At 39.0% G+C, this 18,579-nt stretch overlaps 1 protein-coding gene across 3 annotated transcripts in view; it reads right to left on the bottom strand.

Moving 5' to 3' along the window:
- Positions 1-10,364, bottom strand: part of Creb1 (cAMP responsive element binding protein 1) — a 63,167-nt gene extending 52,803 nt beyond the window's left edge. For 2 of the 3 annotated variants that reach the window (XR_007107614.1, XM_047543179.1), the window contains exon 1: positions 10,128-10,364. The gene's annotated coding sequence lies outside the window, so the exon portion shown is untranslated. The remainder of the gene's footprint in view (positions 1-10,127) is intronic. The other variant, XM_047543180.1, reaches the window with a different exon arrangement.
- Between the last annotated feature and the right edge of the window lie 8,215 nt (positions 10,365-18,579).

The following is an 18,579-nucleotide window of genomic DNA, read 5'->3' as shown; positions in this document are numbered from 1 at the left end:
AATGTCCATATATAAAGTGCTACTAAATGGATTTTTGAAGCTAATTTCTTTTTACACACCTCCTAGTTATTTGTATGTATGCAATTATTATGTTGAATTAAGTGTGAAGCTATCTTCATTATTTCGCTAAGTTCTGCTTTATAAACTAGATCCATGCTGAAACTTTAAGGACTGAAAAAGTTATGTCCTAAATTTAAATATTAATAGCCTACCATCCCATTTACTCCACAAAACGTCAGTAACTATATGAAAATCACTACATTCAAATGGGAAATAAATATCCAAGTGTTTTTGGCTTTTCTGCTCCTAAGTGTACGATGTAACATTTGTTACTTTTATGGTTCTGTTTTGAACTAATATTTGAAATGCTATTAGTGGTGAAATTACTTACAAATTAGACATGGAAGAGTAAAAATTCAGTTTTTCTAAGTGAGCACATGTTATGCTAGGAGCCATAAAGACAGGAACTCTGGTTTTATCCCTGACTTCACAGAGAACTAAAGATGTTATACCACATATCTCTCAGTATTATAAAAACTATATATGTGGCAATGACACTGCATAGACTATGAAGCAACAATGCAAATTATTTCAATTACATGCTGCTTACTAATCAGGCAGCAAGCAAAGGAAAAAGCCCAAGAACTCGAGATAACAAAGATATATTGAATTATATTTAAAAATTGTCTGTGGTTAAACTATAAAGCACTTTATGTACAGTTTGTTGTTTTTTTTAACATTAGAGTTCACTTTTGTGGTTATACATTTTATGGATTTGGACAAATGTATAATGGCATACATCTACCATCAGAGCACCACACAGGATATTTTCCTTTATAGACAGTTTTGACAAAAGACTCACTTAAAGGTCAAGTATTATGTCTTTAATCTTGAAACAATCAGCATCAAGTTTAACTTTGCAGGCAGATCAACAATTTTTTTTACCACCATGGTACTGACTTCTGGAAAGATCATTTCGATTAGTATAATCTCATCCTATTCTCATGTTTCACAGGAAAGTAATACTGTATTAGTAAAGAATCAGACAAAGTAGAAAACCTTTTTAAGATATGGAAAATGACTCTAATTTATTCAGTTTTAAAAAAACAAGTACCTAAGTTTAAACTGTCCAAAACATGTATGTCTGCTTCCTTTAATCTGCACAACTCTAGAGGATTGCTTTTAACCTTTCCTTTCAAATTTGTGACCCTGAGATCATTCATTAAGGAAAAGTTCGGTGCCTTCTACGTAAGTCTTGTTAAAACTATGGGGACGACAGCATAAAGTACACCAGAGACTTTTCCTCAAAGGGCATACAATCTAATAAGAGACAAAACATGTACAATACATTAAAGAGCTCCACAAGTACAAACTAATCCTATGACCAGTTTACCTACAAGTTCCCTTCAAACATGTACTGTATAATAATAGTGATTTAAAAACAAACTTCTAATTGGAAATGACAAGAATACAATGAATTATGGAAAAAAGGAAAACATGAGCTGGCCACTTATAGTATCTTTATACTGATCAACAGATCTGATTAATAACATTATGAAATCAATACATTTTTCCATGACTTTGGCTAAGTGAGCTACTTATAAACCAAAACCAATACTGCTTAGGAACAAAAATTTTAGTAGTCATTAAAAAGGCAAGAACCTTGAAAACCAGAGAGAATGCTACAAAAGAATGAAGAAGACTCTTAGTATGTGGCTTTACACAGCGAGTACCTCAGTTAAGGTCTCCAGAGCTCAGTTTAGTCACTTGTGAAAAATGAAGAATCACTACTCCCTTCATGCATAAAAGTCTATAGCTGATTTTACCCAATACAGTAGAGTTAGAGAGATTATGCCCACAGAGATCATAAGTAGTCTCATAATAAATAAATCCCCAAAGGTAGATCCAATTAAAATGCTTCAAAGTTCTCATTTCCTGGTTTCCTACTTTGCTTTTCATCAGTCAGTACCAAAAAGGAATATGAACACACAATAGGGGGAAGACCACAAGGAGGTTGTGTATAACTCCAAATATACATTAGTGGCTTTGGTTATTTTTCACTAAATAGTGGTATACTGTTTGTTGGGCTTTTAAAAACATTAGAAAATACCTGTAATAGTTAAGTAAGAATTTATGATGCTTTGGAAAACACTGTTATTTCCTCAAATAGTTAAGTGTAGTTACCATATAAATCAGTAATTCCACTCCTATATACCCAAAAGAAATGAAAACATGACCACATAAACGTCTTAAGTTAAAAAATCCAAATGTACATGTACTAACGAGTGAATAAAATGCTGAATATTCATAAAACGGACTATTATTTGGCAACAAAAATGAACTAATACTACAATATGGATGAACTTTGAAAACATTATGCTAAGTAAAGCAGCTCATCACAATAGAATTGTTTGACTCTATTTACATGCAATGTCCAGAATACACAAATCTGGAGACAAAGTAGATTAATAGCTGCCTAGCGTTGGGTATAAAGGGAAATTAGTGGGGATGGCTAGGAGATGTGGTGTTCCTTTCTGGGGCAATGAAAATATCGTAAGGTTGCTGAAGTGATAGACACACCACTTTGTATGCATACTAAAATCACTGAATTATACACATCAAATGGATGGAGTGTATGGCATGTGAATCATATTTCAATGAAGCTGATACACAATCTGTAATGTCCATTTTTAAACCAAAATAGCTGAAAGTCAGGGACTCTACATTTTAGGTCAATTCATCACATAATTCCTACGTATTTACCTTTCTCTCCTCTTATATGATAAAGCTCCCTGTCTCAAAGTCAGGATTCCTCATATTAATCTATAGTTAATCTTTCTTTTCTAAAAAATTTTTTTAGTTGTAGATGGACACAATATTTTATTTGTTTATTTTTAGGTGGTGCTGAGGATCGAACCTAGAGCCAGGTAAGAGCTCTACCACTAAGCTACAACCCCGGCCCATTAATCTTTCTTTACCAATTTCTACAAATTAAGCTTATCCTACTTCAGTGCCTTCATTTGTGTCTTTCAATGCTTTAGAATACACTTTAATTCACCTATTCAAGTTATTTTGAATTCAATTTAAATTCTACTTTCCCCACAAAGCTTTTCCCCACTAAGCCCCTTCTATTATAAACTCAACAGTTCTTCAAGGCAGCAGTGAAAACTGATATTCTGCCATAAAAATTTTTTCCCCTTAATTATCATCTCCACTGTTGCATCAAACACTTGGAGGGTAGGAGCTGTACTCAGGCTTTTTTGTTTATAAAAACTAATACAACCTTCATTTAACACCCAGGTATTATTTCTATAAATGCTTAACTAAATAAAATTTCTTGTGATTATTTTTCAATTATAAAAGACTGATGGCCAATGAATGTTCAATGAATAAATGATTAAACAAATGGCAGTATGCAAAGTTCATGTACTACTATTATGTGTCAAAGCAAACAATAAAGGGGCTACTGATTCAGGAAAATCCCTTTAGGAGTACAAGTACTTCAGAACAAGCAGTAAATTTTTCACTTTGGTGATGAAAACCAAGATACTTCTGAGCCTCCTATTGCCATTTATATGAATAAGGACAAAACCCTCAAAAATGGTTTATTCATCTTTGGCTGGATTACAAACATTTTTAGTTAAGATCTAGACTATAATATAATTACAACCCCACTCTCACATGCAGGTAACTCATTAAAAATACACTTAAAATTGATAAAAGAAATCAGAAGTTTCAGAAAAAATTCACTAATCTTTGGGAAAGACACTTTTATCACTACTCGAAGAAGTCAACTTCCAGACCTGCCTCCCACTCTGAGGCGAAGGTCCTTAGTTGGCTACTTTATCTTCTCACTGAACTCTCTTCTTCAAATCTTGTCTTTTTTTCTCTCCTTTCAGTCAATCCCTCTGACATCATCCTCTCCAAACCTTGCTTTTAGGTTAGTGGTCCTAGATTAATACAACAGGAGAAAAAAAACTGATAGGTGTTTTCGTATTTGTTCACATAGTCAATCTCATTTATTGTAAACTTCTTTATTAATTTAATGGTGAGAAAGGCAACTTAGGCATTTAAAAGTTTACCAAAGAGTGCTCCTGGTTTATTTTTTTGTGGTGCTGGGGATGGAACTCTGGGGCCTCATGCTAGGTAAGTGCTCTACCACTGAACCACATTCCTAGCCCCGACTTTTTTTTTTTTTTTTTTTTGAAGTTGAGACTTGTGTAACTATCCTCAAGCATTAAGTGCAAAGTTTCAGATTAAGTTTTCACTACTGGGGATGTACAATGTTTGTAGGAAATTACAGACTGGAGATATTGTCTTCTTTAGGTTAGCAATTTATCTGTTGGGACAAACATCATAATATTAAAGATTGGAGAATTTTTAAAAATTTTGGTAACCTAGTTAATAGGTGACCAAAAATCTGGGCAAAATATAAAAAAACATATCTTCATAAGAATTTATCTGGCAGATCTAAAAAAAAGAGAATGCAAAACAAACAAAAACCAGAACTCAAGACGCAAGTATACATACACTGTGGGGGAAAATGCATTCTGAATTTAAAAAAACTAAATGGCTAGTCTTACCCAAATTTCATCTCAAAAACCTAAAAGGTACAGATATAATGTGGAAGAAATTTAAAATTATACTTATTTCCTACAACTTCAGTAAACTGACCAATTGTGGGCTCCTATAAAATACCAAAGGCTAGTATATATGTTAAAATTGGCTGGAAGAGTAATAGTCATTCTCACATTATCAGTTTGTTGCTTTAGTTCAATGATCTTTACTTCTACCCCAACAGGTAATTCACTGATTCTATGATATGATGCAAAATCATTTAACTATCTGGTAGCCAACAGATGTGTTCCAGAAGTAAAATTTTCTGCTTTTACACAGTTCAATCATCTATTCCATTTCCACCCCAAAATCTGTAAAAAGATACCTGCTTTGTAAACACCTTAATCATGTAGCAGGTTAAAAAACTGCACACATTAACATTTTATTTCAAATACTAGGAAAACCTGAACATACTAGTAAAAAGACAATTTTATATTAAAACCTGTATGGTCACAACTGCTTAACTATCAACTTCAGAAAATAAAGTATACCATGACTGTTTTATTTAATAATTTTTTTGGAAGATAAGTGGCATGTGTTCCTGCCGCTAGATTAGTTATCACTTTGAGTTTTAGTCAACCTAGAAAATTTATAGCATGTGTATTTTAAAGATAAATATACTAATAGCATGTATATTGAAAATGTACCATAACTTAATGCTGCTTTGAAGAGCCAAGAAAGAAAAATAGAGAGATACTGAAACTTGTTTTGTGCTTGAGAAAAAATGTGTATTATTTGGTCCACTGACAATTACACTAGTAAATATTAGGCAATTATCAAGGTAAATTAATAAGTATGTAAAAAAATTAATGCAGGGAGAAAGCTAGTACACTAATCAACCTTACTGGGTAATAACATTCATGAATTGTCTGTTTTTAAAGAGGGAAAAATCCCTGGACTATATGAAACATTCTTTTCAGAGAACTTTAGAAATTCTTTTGGCCAGAATACCTGAAGGAAATGTCTCTTCAGGGCTCTTAAGAATCTCAATTAGAGTTAAACCCAGATCAATTTCACTTTGTGAGTTAGCTCTTACACACAGCTTGCTTGCCTCCTTTATGTATATTGATGATTTAAAAAAAAACTTTTAAAAACTGGAGCAAAACATACCCATGTTTATAGCAGCTCAATTCACAATAGCTAAGCTATGGAACCAATCTAGTTGCCCTTCAACTAATGAATGGATAAAGAAAATGTGGTATATATACATAAAAGAATATTAGTCATAAAGAATGAAATTATGGCTTTGCCTGTAAATGGATGGAAATGGAGACTATTGCGCTAAGTGAAATAAGTCAGTCCCCCCAAAACAAAGGCCAAATGTTCTGATATGTGGATGCTAACCCATAACAAGGGAGGTGGGGAGGGGAAGAACAGAAGTTCACTGGATTAGACAAAGGGGAAAGAAGGGAAGGGAGGGGGGAGGGGAATAGGAAAGACAGTAGAATAAATCAGATGTTGACTTTCCTAAGCTCATTATGTGAATATACTACTAGTGTTGACTCCACATCATGTACATCCACAAGAATGGGATCATAATTATAATGTTACACTCCATGTGTGTATACCAAAATACACTCTTATTATGTATATCTGAAAAGAACAAATTTAAATAATGAGCAAAAAAGGAAATAAAGCAGCTGAAATACCAACTTCTGGTCACAAATTATTTTGTATTTTCTTTCAAATGAAATGGTTTTCATGGCATAATGGTAAATTCCCATTGTTTAAAAGGTCCTTTTAAGATCTAAAAATAAAATCAGTTCAGTAACAGGTTAATACTTACAAACATATCCACCTAAAGAAATGCTCCAAAATTTATATAAAAAAAAGGGGGGGGTCTTTTATGTGTTGATACAAACCAATTCCTAAGTCATATTTAGGGGTCATAAGTCATAAGGGACAAGATCCATGATAGTGTGTACAATATGCTATCATTTGTTTAAAGGCAGATACAGTACATATATATGAGCTTGTATATATAGACATAATATCTCTGAAAAGACAAAAATTAGGCAACACTTCAGCGATGGGAAAAGAAAACCCAGGACGTTTTGCTTATTTTATGCATTTGAATTATGGACCATGTGAATACATTACTTGTTCCAAAAACAAAACTGAAAATATAAAAAAAATAGTCTTGCTCCTTACTTCACCTAGGGTGATTTCTTTCATTGCTTTCTGATGACAAATATTCTGCCTTATTAGTCATTGTGTTTATAACAGTTCCTTGAAGGTAGAGGAAAGACAGTGTAATTCATCTTTGGATTTATAGCAGCTTCTGGTTCAATGTATTAAACATGATTAAGTATGCATAAGTTAAGAAACTTGCCGAAGGTCCCACAGGCAGGAAGTTAAAATAAAGCTCAAGATGAATAGCTGTAATTAGTTGATTCTTCCCTCAGGTACTTTATCTTACAACCCTACAAAGTAGGTGCTATTATTCTAATCTTACAGATAAGGAAACTGAGGCTAAGAAAGATCAAAAAATTTCCCCTAGGTCACAAAATTCTTTGAGGGTAGGCACATGACAGTAGTGGCAATGCAAGGGTTTAAACCCAGGCCTATGATTATTCCAAACCAGATGCTCTTTCAACTACATTCTCTGTCACAGTAAGCGCTAAATAAATATTTGAATTCCTATAAACTGTTGTCTCAAGTGATACTGAAGTAGAAATTAGTTCACAAATGGGCAAGAAAAAAAAAATCCTGCATTTTTCCACTCCCTGACATCTGTTACATTCTTAAATTCATATTTGAGCTCTATTCAAAATAAAGAATTCATTACTGGAAGTTACACCATACATAAAGATTTTTGCAAGACTATTTCACAGATTTGGCTATAAGCAAAATTATGTAGCTATGGCTACAAAGACATTTATGGCATAAATGAAATAATAAATTTCAGTGATACACTGTAAGCATTGTTACAATAATACTTTCTGCTATAAAAAAAAAAGGAAAAAACATTTTAAAATGAGGTGAAGGGGAACATACATGGTTTTCTATAACTATATTGTACCCAAACAAAATCAAATAGCTTAGAATGAAAAACAAAATAAAGCTACTTCTCTGAGGAGAAATCAAAGTTCCTACTAATCAGATCTAATCAAGAATATTAGTTTATGGAAAGCAGAAAAATGAATTTTATGGATCAGGTTTTCTAAGTTTCTTCAGGTTTTTATGTGAAAAATAATTTGTTCTAAAGAAGTTAACACTAGAGTTTTAAATTCCAAAAGAAGTCCTCTTTTAACTTTCTTTAGGCAAATTCTAAGAATTTATTTACTCTCTAAATGCATGTATCCATCAGGAGGAGGGAGGGAAAAAAAAAAAAAAAAAGAATGAAATGTTTTTTACCCCTAGGAGAGTAGAAATAGTTTAGAACCAGATTCCAGGTGAATGTTCAAATACTAAATTAAAGAACATAAAAGTTTGAAAAGTTCCACCTGAAATTGCTAAGAACCACAAATTATGAATTTATAAATAACATTTAAAAGATCTTTTGAATAAGATTAAAGAAAGAACACATCAGAAAACAATTTTTGAACAAACTCCTAAGGTAAGAATCATTGTATTTTTTTTTTTTTCATTGTTGTATGTTGTCTACAAAGGAAAAAATTCTAAACTGATGCTGGTTGGTAGAAAATCTTTAAGGAAATAACAGTAACTTATCATCAATGCTATATATAATTTCCTCAATTGGGAATCATAAGTTCCCAATTCTTATGGGGAAAACTCCCTTTACTGTGTCTTTTAATTTCCTTGGCAATGACAACTTGCCAATGTTGTCTTTTAATTAACAATAAGCAATGCAAAGCCGGTTTTGGACTTCGATATCAAAAAAAAAAAAAAAAAAAACAAGAAGACAGTGCTTGTATTACCAATCAATACATTTATTCCTAACCAGAAGCCTTGAATCATTCAAAATTCAATCATACAGTGACAGGTAAATAACCTCATCTTTAAAACCACATAACATAATCGTTGGGGACTTTACTTTTAAATTAGAAAATGAGCAATAAGTGTACAAGATTTCAACAGACAGCAACCAAAACTATCTTAATCTAAATCTTTAGAAGGCAGACCTGATGCAAGCTGAGGCTAGAATGAAAATTTAACTTCTTGAAAAGGTTTGACAAATTTAAATAGGTCACACTGCAAGCACTTTAAAAACGTCTTTTAATCTTTAATGTGTCAATTACGTCTGTGGTTCCCTTTTCCCCACGTGCGAAGAAAAAATAAGTTTCTTATCTTAAACTGTTGTCAGCCTTCCACTGGGGTTACCTACAGCATTAGAGACAAATAATGGATACTTTTAATCCCCATTTTTATAAACAGTATTAATTACTTAATAAAGTTTAGACAAAATATGTGAGAAACGTGGTGTACGCTGGGGTGAGCAGAGATCCAGATGACTCAAACACCTCTGGCAAGATCGCCCCCACCAAAAAATTGATGTAAAACAAGAGTACTTTGGCTTATATTCGTTTCTACGAAGGGTTTCAGAATGATAAACTTCAAGAGATTATTACCTTATTGAAAAGGGTTAAAACCGAAACTATTTTCAAACACCAGCTTCCCTTTTAAGAGATCCCAACAGTTTCTTTAAAAGTTATAAATTTGTTTTTCTCAGCACCCCCTTCCTCTCAAAAAGAATGCATTCCCATGACTACTTTTTTTTTCCAAAGCGGGGTGGGGGGGGGAGTTAAAAATTCCCTTAAAAAGCACGAGCTCTCATCTCAAGTCAGCAGCGAAGGGCAGAAAACAACATTTCCCCAACGGTGTTGGAAGCAGGGGGAAAGGGCAAGAAAAAAATACAGCACGAGAGAAAACCTTGGGTTTCGAACTTTATTGCACAAAGAGAGGCGAGAGGAGAGCAGGTCGGACGTTGCCGCTCTTCCCCTCGCGAAGCGGGCGCGGCGGACACGGAGGCGACCGGCAAGGCGGCAGGCACCTTCACCTCCTCTGCCCTCAACTGTCGCCTTCTTCCTCCTCCACCCCCCACGGGCACCAGGCGGCGGCCGCCCCGGCGGACCGGACAGCCCGGCCCGGCCGAGGCGGGCGGCGGGGGCCGGCGGGCGGCGCGGGGGGCAGCGCCGGCCCAGGCGGGCGGCCTCCCCCGGGGCGGCTCCCGGCTCCGGCTCCGGCTCCGCGCCCGGCCCAGCCCGGCGGCGGGAACGCGGGCGCCAGCTCGCCGCAGCCGGCCGGCCGCCCGCACACACCCCCGGCCGCCGGCTCCCACCCCGCCCGCCGCCCCCCGCCATGAGCGCCGCCGCTGGCTGCAGGCAGAGTCGCTGCCGCCCCGGCCGCCGCTGGCTCCAGTCCGCCGCCATTATTCTTTGTTCGCTGCGAGCGGCGGCGATGTTGTGGGGCTCGGGCGGAGGCTCCATCTTTACCGCGGCCCCTCCTGCGAGGGGAAGGCCCCGAGCGCGGGTGTCCGGCGCCTCCCCGTCCCCCCTCCGTCCCCCCGGCTCTCTCGGGCTCCTGCCTCCTCCTCCTGCTCCTCTTACCGGTGGTACAAGCTCCTCCGTCACTGCTTTCGTTCGCGGCCCGGATCTCGCTGGAGTTTTATTCTCTCCCCCACGTAACACACCGCGTCAAACTACACCTCCGCCGCGTCACTCACCAACACTCCGCTTCTCCCAGCCGCCCGGGCCACAGGCAGCAGCAGCCGCCGCCGACTGAGGAGCCGCAGCCAGGGAGCCAGCCAGCGCCGCCCAGTGCCGAGTGCGCAGCGGCCGCGCACGGAAACAGCCGAGCTCTGCCCGGAGCAGCTCGAGCGGCCCCGCCCCCGCGCTGGGAGCGGAAGTTGCCGAAGGCTTTCGGGCTCTTTCGGGCGAGGCGGAGGGGCTCTACCGGGAGAGGGAGGGAGAAGGTGGGCCGGTACCCGCTGTTAGGAGGAGCGATTCAAGCCTTTCCACGGCGTTCGAATGCATAAAACCAGTTGGCGGAAATTTGGAGGAAGCGTGATTTGTGTGTGGCCAGGTGGGGAATTCCCGGGGTGTCTGTAGTGATGAAACCCCCGCGCTGGCCTGCCCCAGCGGCGGCGAGTGGCGGGCTCTAGGGCGGCTGCTGCGGGGCGGGTCTGAGCTCCTGGCCCCGCGAGCCCGGGAATTTTCAAACGTTGGAGACGCGCCGCCGGGGCTGGGATGTGGCTGAAGTGCGGGAGTCATGCGGGCTGGGCAGGCAGGGCTGCTGGGCCTCGGCCAGCGCCCCGGGTGCCTGTCGACTGCGCTGGATGTCTGCCGGGAGGGGCCGGGCGTCCAGGGCCTCGCTGGGGAGAATTTTCCCGGCCTGGCGCCTCTCCGAGCGGCTCGCCCTACCAGCTTCGCGAGTCCGCGGAGCAGGTCGGCCGCTGGCCAAGCTGTTCTTTTCAGGGATGGAGGCCACGGAAGCCGTGACATCTCGCGGTGTTCAGCTCAGCAGTGCGGACAGGCAAGGCCCTGGTGATATCCGCCGCCCCCGAGTTCTCAGAGCAGTAACCTGCCCTGGCCAAAGCTGCTCTGCGACATTCGAAATATGCCCTCACGCCACCTCCCCGCCTTTCTTCAGACAACATCCTGTGTATTGCAGTGGTTTGCACCCCTTGCATCTTTTTCTTCATCCACCCCTTCTTAACCTGACAGTGTGACTTCCGTGACCTCCAAGCTACTGCAAACTGCTCTCAGGTCGGTCAAGGCCAACCACTAACTCTCCATTCTCCTATTTATTGAACCCTGCAGTCTTCTTCCTGGGCTTTCAAGTCTCTTAATTATTACTGTTCATTCTGGTTGCTACCCCTTAATGACTTCTGTTCCAAAGGGTTGCTCTTCCTGTTCTTTTAGTTCCATCCCTTCTTTCTCAGAAGGAGTACTGAAGATTATATTTTCAGCTTTTCCTTGACGAGCTCTTTCCCAACCAATGTTTTAAACATGCTAATGTATCTTATTTCTTTAAAAAGATTTCTCACCTCCCTAGATCTCTAACAACTCCAACTGTTTCATACCCTATAGATTTTCTCTCATATCCCACTGCTTCACCCTTTCTGGTCTACATTCTGTCCCTACTCACCTGAGGTGGCTCTGAATTGTTAACAAACAAACTTCATGTCTGTCAAACCAGATGGTTTTCAATTCTCATTTTACAAGACCTTATCCCAGCATTTGACACTGCATCACACCCTCTTCCAAATATACTCTTCCCCTTTGCTCTTAAGTCAGTTTTGCATGTTTGGTGTTTGCTTTTTAACCACTTTTTTTTTTTTTTTTTTTTTTTTTGGTACTGGGAATTGAACCCAGGGATGCTTTACCACTAAACTACATCTACAGTCCTTTTTATATTTTGAGAGGGGGGGTTGGGAGATGGGCTGTCTTGAAGTTGCTGTGACTGGCCTGGAACTTGCAATCCTCCTGCCTCAGCCTCCCAAGTGACTGGGATTACAGGCAGGCTCCACCATGCTGGACATCATCTCCTCTGTCTTTCTCCAGCTCATGTATGGGAACATGCTGAGCTGAGTTCTGATCCTCTTTGAGTTTCACAATATATACGTTACTAGGTGGTCCCTTCCAGTAGCTTTACATATCAGCTGTCAAAAAAATTCTCCAGAGGTAGGTCCCTGGGTGTGTGCCTTTGTGGTTTATATTTTGTTCCGGGCTAGTACAGCTCTTTCTTTGCTTCCTGGTGGCCATGTCCTGAGCTACTTTTCTCCATCATGCCCTTCCGCCATCATGTTCTGCCTCAGCTCAGGTCCAGAGTTGGCCAGCCATGGACTGAACCTCTGAAATCATGAATCAAAATAAGCTTTTCCTCGTCTAAGTTGTCTTTTGGTCACAGTAGTGCACACGCCTAAAACAGGGTTAAGGGATATACCCATTGTGCCATAGCATCCTTTTGTTTATTTTTAAATTAACAAAAGTGAATAGATATATTTTCATATATTTTCATATATGATACATTGTAAAGTGCCATTGTGCCATAGCATCCTTTTGTTTATTTTAAAATTAACAAAAGTGAATAGATATATTTTCATATATGATACATTGTAAAGTGGCTAAATACAGATAAGTTATAATGCATTAAAATAAATCTAATTTCTATGCCAGATCTCACCTTGAACTCTAGATTCATATTTCCAATGACCTTTGGTACACTCTCGTTTGCATGACTGGGGCAGGTCAAACTTGACTGTATCTCATTCCCTCCAAAACACTCTTTCTATAGTCACAGGTTCTGTAAAAGTTAACCTACTCAGTGCAAGTTAGACACCATATTCCTGCAGTACATATGAGAATTACCAGTTTCCTGACTGGGGGAGGGAGGAATTTCTGACCTCTCTGATCCCATGCCACTTTTCCTCTCCCACTTTAGTCTAAGCTACCTTCAACTCTTTTAAGTCCTTTAATAACCACTCTCTTCCAAAACTGCTCTTGCCTTATTCCAGTCTATTTGCCACACTGCTGTCAGAGTAATCTTAAAAATGTAAATCTGAACAAGTGACTACCCTTCTTAAATTCCTTCAGTGGCTTCCCTTTGCTTGCTGAACTTTGCATAAGCTCCATTATCTGGACATGTCTTTTCCCCCAGCCTCCCCAACTGTCTACCCCTAATTCTCAGTACTCCAGTCATATTAATTAGTCTTTATTTTTTCCAGATCCCCCCACCCCACCCTGCCCCCATTATTTCTCTTTTCCCTACAGTAGTCTCTCACCTCAAAGTATTTACACACGCCATTCCCTTTCCCTGGAATTCTCTCAACCCACTCCCCCAAACTTTTCAGATTCATCATACTTTTATCCTGGAATTTCTTTGCAGGAAAAGACCACATCTGTCTCGCTCACTACCTGCTATCCTCTTCCCTCCCATCCCTAGCAACAGCACAAGTCTAGAACAATGTTGTTTTCACCAAACATTTATTAGATAAATAGTGCATTTCTGTGTGGTCCCAGGAAAAAAAATTTTTTTAAACATTTTTAGGTTCAATACCTGGCTCCATGAGTTTAGTGGAGGGGCTATAATAAAGTACTATAGACTGGGTGACTTATAAACAACAAATTTATTTCTTGTGGTTCTGGAGTCTGGAAGTCTGAGATCAGGCTGCCAGTATAGTTCAGGTTCTGGCGAAGACCCTCTTCTAGTTTCCAGGTGGCTGTTTGTTCCTTGTAGTCTCAAAATGATGAAAGAGGGCAGGAGTTCTCTTGAGGTTCCTTTATAAAGGACACTGATCTCCTTCAAAAACATTCATAAAAGCTCTACTTTCATTTCCCAGTTACCTCCAAAGGCCCAATCTTATGGCATTACAGTGGGAGTTAAGATTTCAGCATATGAATCTGGGGGGAACACAAGTATTCAATTCATTGCACTGGTTCAGCCACTTACTAGCTAGAGACTTTGGACAAATTTTTTACTCTTGTGCCTCAGTTTTCCCATCTAAAATAAAAATGGTAATAGTGTTAATCTGATGATTAAATGAGACAATACATGTGAAGTGCACTTGGAACAATATTTTGCATGTAATAATTTTTAATACATTTTCAAAATTGGGTTCATCATTTTCCTGCTCTTTTTCTTGCCCTGGCCTTATACACAATACCAAAGTCTTTGAATTTTCTACTCATAGTCTATATTAATCCACCAAATATGACTTTTTTATCTTAAAATATTCTCATGATTATTCTTCCCTTTTTTTCAAACTGATCTTGATGAATCCTTATCACATCTCTATTATTTTGCTAATCCTGTGTGCTTTGTAATTATAATTATAAAGGTATTTACACATGCCCTTTTTCACTTGTGCCATGCTGTAAGACCAGTGGAACTCAAGTTAATAAACTGTGTTGCTCTTGATTTCTGCTCTAGTGGCCTCCACCCATTTAACTTGACCCATTTACTCATTCATTCACTTACCATTCATTCAAGCTCAGGTTATTTTATTTATTTTAAAAATTTTTCATGAAGTTGTTTTTGTTGTTTTGTTTTTTGTCAATGGACCTTTTAATTTTTTATTTATATGTGGTACTGAGAGTCAAACCCAGGACCTCATACATGCCAGGCAAGCACTCTAGCCACAACTCCAGCCCTCAGGTTATTTTATTCAGTGGGTTTAGTCCAGATTTGAAATTCAGTCTCCTAAGTTCATATATTCTGCTCCAACCTCTTCATAAAACAGGCATGAACTGGAAAGGTTAAACTTTTCAGCATCCAATTTTTTGTCTCTGGGAATTGGAAGCCACTTCCATTTTTAAATTCACTTTCCCAATTGGAAGATATGGTCAATATCAAGCAACAGATCAAAGTAGAGGGAACATGGATATAACAACACATTAAAAGATGGATGAATATCTTGAAAGAGGCGCTAAAAGAGGGGAAGGTTTGATGAGATAATTATACAAGTTTTCAAGGAGAAAATGGTATACAAGAACTTTTTTGCTAACCACAGCTTCCTTTTCCTGTTTTTTCTCTCTCCTTTTCTCTCTCTCTCTCTCTCTCTCTCTCTCTCTCTCTCTCTCTCTCCCTCCCTCCCTCCCTCCCTCCCTCCCTCTCTTGTTTCCGCTGTTGAATCTTATTTTCATCCTCACAGGTTTAAGTTCCAGGAACCCTGTCTATCCTAGTTCTTCACCCCTCATGACTTGATTTTCTTTCCTACCTAACCCCAAGGCCATGATGGCTTATTTATTGTAGAAGTATCTGTTGAGCACCAACTTTGTACCGTGCTTTTTTTCTAGAAACTGGAGTTCTAGCAGTGAATAAAACATCATCTCTACTATCAAAAGACTACAACCTTCAACTTCTCTACATTTGTCTTTTGGCTCACCTCTGTGTGCTCTCATCTAGTCTCATGATAATAATTACTATTGTCTCTGTTGACAGAGCTTAAAATGACTTCTCCCCAAATCAGTCTCCCAAACTCGACTCATTTAAACAATACCTACTCACACATCCACTAGAATGTTGTCCCAGCAGAACCTGAGGCAAAAGTTTCCATGCTGCTATTTTATTAGGGAGTCATATCCCAGGGAAATAAGGGTGGGGAAAAACAGTAAATCAGAGGAGAGGGTCAGGATTCAGAATGCTAACCCTTGCCCCAGTGCACACATACTTCCACAAGAGGTGGGTATCAAACAGACTGTTAAAAGATACATGACCAACGGAAAGTTGTACCCTATTTGTGTACAGTGAATCAAAATGCAGTCTGTAAAAGTAAAAAATAAATAATTAAAAATAAATATACATGACCTGGGCATGAGGCAGAGCACTGTTGGTGCCTACTACCCGAGGTTGGTTGACCAGTGGCTGAAGGCCCACAGGCAAACCAGACCTAGAGGATCAGAGGTGCTATAGATTTCTTCTAGAACTTAAATTCAGTATGTCCAAAATAGAACTGGTTGTCCCCTTCACTCCTACACCTGCAGTCTTTCCCACTGTAATTGGTAAGGTTAAAAATTTTGTTTCATAGAGCCCTCCTTTCTCCCAAATCTATTCCATCAAGAAACTATTGGTATCTTCAAAATATATCTCTAACTACTTACCACCACTGCAAGTGAGCCTGGTGCATGACATCGTCATCTGTTGCCTGGATTGATGCGATGGTATCTTAAGAAGCTACCCTGAATCTTTACTTGGTGCAGCCCAGCTACTCTTCTGCCTCAGCATCTTGGCTGTCCCAGTGCTTAAAATAGTCTTTTTCTAAATAACCAGAGAGCTAATTCACTCACCTTCAAATCTTTCCACAGAGAAGTTTTGAAATTCTCACTGAGGCCTTGATTGTACAACTTAAAATTACAACTTGACATGTAAGGTGTGCCAGGCTAGCTCAGGCGCAGGTAAGAGCCAACAGAGTCATAACCCAGACCCCAGGAGTTGGGTAAAAGCAGGCTTGTGGCGAGCAACCTGCAAACTCATTTATTACAGGAGAAACCATACATTTTATAGACTTTTAACCCAATCACAATGTGCCACGGGAGATCAGACCACCAGGGTCCCTATACAGGTTCCCTTGGTAACACTAGGTAAATTTGGGGACAGTTTACTTTCCTAAGTGACCAGATCGGAATGCTCCTCTCCGTAGGTAGGTATTCCCGAGGGGCATGAATATGCGAAGGTTTTCCTTACACACCTGAGACCTTCACAGCTGCTAGCCAAGACTTAGGATTTCTCCCAACATTGACGCTCACCTCAACTGTCCCATACACAGACCTTCCCCTAGCCTCTGCATGGGGCTTACTGCCTTCAAACATACTAATATATTTCTTTTTATGTTTAATGTTGACTATTTCCCTGGCTAAAATACAAGCTTTAAGAACCAGAATTTTTGAAACCATGCCCTGACATAATAAATCTTCAACATGTATTTGTCAGATGAATTTCTAACCTGCCTATCTTCAGTCTGGGTTTATTTTCTTGATTTTTCAATCAGTTAAAATGAAGAGGTATACAATAGCTTTCCTTTTTATTTGATAGTATTTCCTACAGTGTTAATATGATGACTATCAAATATTTCTGCATGAGGACTCAATCAAAATCCTTAATATCCTTCTATAATGGCAAAACTTCAAAATTCATGAATGACCCAAATGTATCCACTAGTAAACTCTTAATTCATTTTCATCTCTCCTATGTACATGCACCTCTTTTAACACTATGACATTATAATTATTCATTCACTGGTCTACATGCTTTATTGAACTATGAGCTCTCTGAAGGTAAAGCTTGTTCTGCTGGATGTGTATCCCTAGTATCTGGCACATTACAGGTGCTTGATGATGTTTCTTAAATGAAAGAGTGAGTGGATGGTTAGAGTTTCTTTGACACTTGTCAAGGGGGTAAGCCCTGTCCTGCTGGCTCAAGCCGCTGGTCCACTCAGTACTTCTTCCCCTACAGTGTAGATGAAGGTTGAGACCCTTCATAGTTGAAATCTGGGCAAGATGGCACTTTTACCAATGCTCACTAAGTAATCATGTAATTTTAAGTTGATTCTCTAAATACAGAGGAGAGAAAACACTGATCTCATAACAACTGCTAGTAGTCTGTTTGCTAGAGTTCCTCATGTAAATTAATATATTGCATCTTTAGGTCAATTTATTCTTAAAAAAAAAAAAAAACACACAACAGAAACCAAAACTCTTGACTTCAACTTCTCTTTTCCAGCTATTCTATCATTTTTGTTGTTTTTCCTTTACAATAAATATCCTTGAAAGAGTTTTTATATTCATTGTCCTGTTCCTTCCTCCCATTTTCTGTTAAATCTACTTCCACTGGCTCTGGCAGCCAGCATCCCACTGAAACTTCTCTCCATGTTACTGAATCTTGTGGCTGGTTCTCATCTCCATCTCACTTGGCCTGTCAACTGCTTTTCACACAACTGGTCACTCCCTCCTCCCTGGACGTTTTCTTCCCTTACCTGGTAGGACACTTTACTCTGCGGGTTTCAGTCCTACACTGCTAGTCACTGTTCTCAATCTCTTTTGTTTACTGAGAAGCTCTCTCTCTTTCTCTCTCTCTCTCTCTCTCTCTCTCTCTCTCTCTCTCTCTCTCTCTCTCTCTTTCTCTTTCTCTTTCTCTCTTTTCCATTGCTGTATCCTTAATATCTACAAGAGTACCTGGTACATAGTTGGTACTCAAATGTGTGTTGGATGAATGCAATTGAAATTCTAGATTTCTTCTCTTAGGCATTTGGTTTGCAAAAGCATGGCTTTCTCAAGCTGATCATGTCTGAATGCATCTGTAAATACTTTATATAATAATTATTTGACAGAATGTTTTATGTCTTAAATAATACAAATTTGCAGGCTTATGGTTTCTATTCTTTGCTTTTAAAAATATTTACTTCTGGCAATTCATTTTTGTTGTCTTTTACAGAAGTATTTGCCAGCTATTGGAAATTTTAAAAATTTGGTCCTTTGTGACAGTCTTAGAAACACTGGTTTAGGGGATGAAGGTAAGGCTGGAGGGTAAAAGTATCTGAGAATTATTGTGCTAGAACAATCA

The sequence above is a fragment of the Sciurus carolinensis genome, chromosome 3 (genome assembly GCF_902686445.1).
Source record: "Sciurus carolinensis chromosome 3, mSciCar1.2, whole genome shotgun sequence".
Classification (NCBI taxonomy): Eukaryota; Metazoa; Chordata; class Mammalia; order Rodentia; family Sciuridae; genus Sciurus; species Sciurus carolinensis.
Note: the sequence above shows the minus strand (reverse complement) of the source record. Positions and strands in the feature narration are given on the sequence as shown.